The sequence below is a fragment of the Metschnikowia bicuspidata genome (assembly GCF_001664035.1).
Source record: "Metschnikowia bicuspidata var. bicuspidata NRRL YB-4993 chromosome Unknown METBIscaffold_2, whole genome shotgun sequence".
NCBI lineage: Eukaryota > Fungi > Ascomycota > Pichiomycetes > Serinales > Metschnikowiaceae > Metschnikowia > Metschnikowia bicuspidata.
In genome coordinates this window covers 1,068,771-1,072,494 of record NW_017387732.1, presented here as the reverse complement: position 1 = coordinate 1,072,494, position 3,724 = coordinate 1,068,771, and the positions used below count along the sequence as shown (strand labels likewise).

General features: G+C 41.8%; 1 annotated feature.

Annotated features, from left to right (window-relative positions):
* Positions 1-2,989: 2,989 nt before the first annotated feature.
* Positions 2,990-3,235: a sequence feature (Protein overlapping with rRNA (METBIDRAFT_31078, OBA22126.1) was converted to a misc_feature.).
* Positions 3,236-3,724: the final 489 nt, after the last annotated feature.

The following is a 3,724-nucleotide window of genomic DNA, read 5'->3' as shown; positions in this document are numbered from 1 at the left end:
GGCATGTATAAGCTGGCGCAAACGTGGACATGCCACAGTCATTTTTCACCGAGACAGAAGCAAGGGTGGTTCTTGTTTGTCTCTTGTGCTTCAGGTGCTTGCGTAAGCGAGACAAGTAAAGATCATCGTGGTTAGTGTTATCTTCTTGGGACGAGTCTAAAGGCAAACCAGAAGCCTGCTCTGGATCAGAAACCCTGGCTTGCTTTTCATAAATATTAGTGTCACAAGTAGTATCAACAGTGATCGCTGAAAGTTTTTTTGCAGAGTCTTTGCTATTGTTTTCCTCGAGGGGCGGTGTTAAGATTTCTGTCTTGGGTAGTTTCTCAGTTGAACAATGTGTTGCTTTGTTGCGATTGTCCTCCGCCAAGTCTTCCATTAATCCAGCAGGTGAAAAGAGAATTGGTACGACCGCAACCTTAGAACTTTCTAATAAGGCGGCTGTGATACATTCTTTTTTCCGTTGCCTTCTTGGTCTAGGTTTCTGGAAATCGTCATCACCTATCTCAGACAATACCTGGAAAGGATTCAGGATAGAAATGGGTTTGACCACATGTGTCTTCAAGGCACTTTCAGAAACTGTCACAACAGGATTTTCTGTCGGTCTTATGCGACGGTTTCTACGTTTTCTGCCTTGGACTTGCCATCCAGCGTCAAAGGCATCAGGTTCAGGAGTAGCAGACAAATCAACTGGAGTCTCAACTTTCTTCAAGTTTGAAACTGGAGTCTGGGCTGAGTCATTGGCAGAGTCTTGTTTAGAGACTTGGGCAGAGGTTTGAGCAATATCCAATTTATTATTCGCAACTGTTTCCTCAATCTGGACTTTGTGAGAGCCCATTTTGAAGTCCACAGAATTGGAGGCACTGGAAAGAGTGTTTCTGTCAGAAGGAGGGCACTCAAGAGTACGAATGGCTGGAACTTTCTCGTACTGTCTTCTCGAGCAGGGCTTCTGATAGTCATCCTCACCAATATTGGCCAAGACCAGGAAAGGATTATTGGAAAGCATGGATTTGGGGGCAGAGGGTTTTGGCTTAAGAGGAAGCATCTTCTCAGAAGTAGCCATTTGACTCAGGATTCCCATATCTGTCTTTTTCCCGTTCTTTTCACGAGAGTTTCTACGCTTTCTGCCTTGGACTTGCCACCCAGAATCATCTGGGTTGGCAATAGGCAGCAGAGCAATGTTTACAGCTTTATTCATCAATCTTTCATTGCCATGAAAGTCGAGTCTCTTTTGACAGTTTTGATCTTCAACTTTGTTTTTTTGGTCAGTCTCCACAACTTCGGATTCCTGAGGAATACCAGCAAAGGCAAGTTTGGAGTCTGAAACAAGAGAAACTGCAGAAGAAGCATCAGTGTCGCCATCGGACAAACCAGAGAAGCTATTGTCGCTAGCTGGAGAAAAGGTGAATAAGCGGCTGATGTTTGTGATTGATAAGCCAGTGGTTGCTGAAACAGCAGAGGCAGAAGAAGCAGCAGGAGCAGAAGAAACAGAAGGAGAAGCCAGTTCAGCCGAAACGTAGCGAGAGTCCAGATTTCCGGTAATTTTCTCTGTTTCAGCTCCAGTAGCTGCGACTTCGTTGGAGCATGGGTAGAGTTGATCAACACAGAGTGTTGTAGAGTCCATGGCGATAAACTCAGGCTGAGCTGGAAGCGTCAGAAGGAACACGAAGAGAAAATAACCGATGAGGCAGAGCCCGGTGATTTCCGAAACGCAATGGATGATCTGGAAGCAAAAAATCACTTGTGCAATCATGTTGAAGCGTATGTTCGTGAAAGATGGAGAGGTATAAGAGTGTTTGGAGACAAAGAAGCGAACCCCCGTTTATATGGGAGAAATCATTTTTGCAGTCGGCGGCCTAACAAAGTATGGCTGCGAAATCAGGCTGTCGATTCGCGGATCGACATCTATGTCTGTCGTTGTGTAGCATAACACGGAGATATAGCACATAGACTGAATTGCTTACGAAAATAGCGAGTGAATCGATTAAACACAAGCATACTTCCAAGGAAAGGTAAACTGCTTTTTCGAAGCGGGATCAAGGAGTCAAACTTTTTGAGGTCCGTAACAGCCACCAATTTGACAGCATGCAGGAAACACAGGTTGTCTATTGAAACCTGAGTCCACCACGTATTCGAACAAAAGACGGTTCTTTTTTTTTGAAGAAACATCATATTATAGGGTATCACTGGGAAAATTTAAACCCCCACCACTAACAAAAAATTATAAAGATAAACCTATCATAGATCGCAACATTGGCTCAGGTGAAAGGCGCGAGGATGTTGTGCCCAAACCAATGTCAACCACTGGAATGCAATTCACTCAATGTCATCGTCCCATAAAATATGTTTTTCTGAGGGCCCGTGACCATAGTTCATTCGACAAGGTGGCAGGACGTACATTTGTCTTTGCCTTCTGATTCCTAAGCAAATAAACCCTGCGAATTCCACAAACCCCAAAGGTTTCTAAGATGGTCAAAGGAAGTATTTAAGGGAGATAGCATCTACCTTAAGGTTTTGCAACCAAAGTGTACAATCTCACGCTCATTGCAGAGGTGGGTGAGCTTCTGATCGCTATAACAGATGAACATCGCGAACAAATCTTCTGAAATATTAAAACTTATAACCGTCTCTATTGAAATCCAAAGATATGTAGGCTTTGAGCATTGAGTGCGACAACTTTCAGAATTACATCTTTTGTTTGATCCACGGCATCATCTCTTCTTTGTTAATGAGATGACCGATGCTGTCAACTTTTTCTAACAAGTTGTCAACTTCGTGAATTCAGCTGTACAACAACTCATTTTTTTGGCAGGTTCATCTGATTAAAGGAGCAAAACTTTATAACTAGATTATAAAAAACCTTTAAGCAGCTCCCCGCTACGTGACAAAATTCTAATTTTTTTTTCTAAACTCGGCCCGTCTTCTTCCTTTAATCACGACTTTATTGGGGACAAAAAACAATTTGAAGTAAAAGGTGATTCAATTTCTCAAGTTAAAAAGATTTACAAAAACAAAATAAGGTTACTTTTAAACTTCTTAATGTATCTTCGATGTAAAATATCGGTTGCGGCCATACCATGCAGGAAGCACTGTTTCCCGTCGGATCAACGTTAGTTAAGCTGCATAGGGCCACACTGAGTAGTGTAGTGGGAGACCATATGCGAAATTGTGGTGCTGCAATAATTTTTGGAGGTGATATCCGCGTAACATACAAATGGCGGGTATACAAAGTGAAAACCTTTCATGGCGAGCTTTCCAAATTAGAGAAATATGGGCAGTTGGTTCAGTATCTTTTTCGGTGTATTATCTTTCATTAGTGGTGCTTGAAAGAAGGCGTCAAATATACTTCTTAATCCATGGAATGAAATTAGCTCAAGAGTATGTATAGACAAGGTTCCTAAAGTACTTTCACAAAACTTCATTTGGGTAGAAAATCTTCAGTGAAGCAGAGAAATTGTCGATGCAAGCTGTTGTTCTTCAGTAGTCTTTTTGCCTAGGGTTTCTCAAATCAAGTCTCTGAATGTGTACCGATACAATGTTTAAACAAAATACTATATTTGTTATATTCGCTCTCTGCACTTAATACTTGAATTTGCCGGGGTGCCTAGGTATTTTCAGATCGAGAAACTGGATTCAGTACCAACATTTAAATAATTTGACAGTGGGCCGGTTGAGTTTGAAAACGCTTTAATGAAGCGTTTGTCCTATGATAAAGTAATTCATCAGT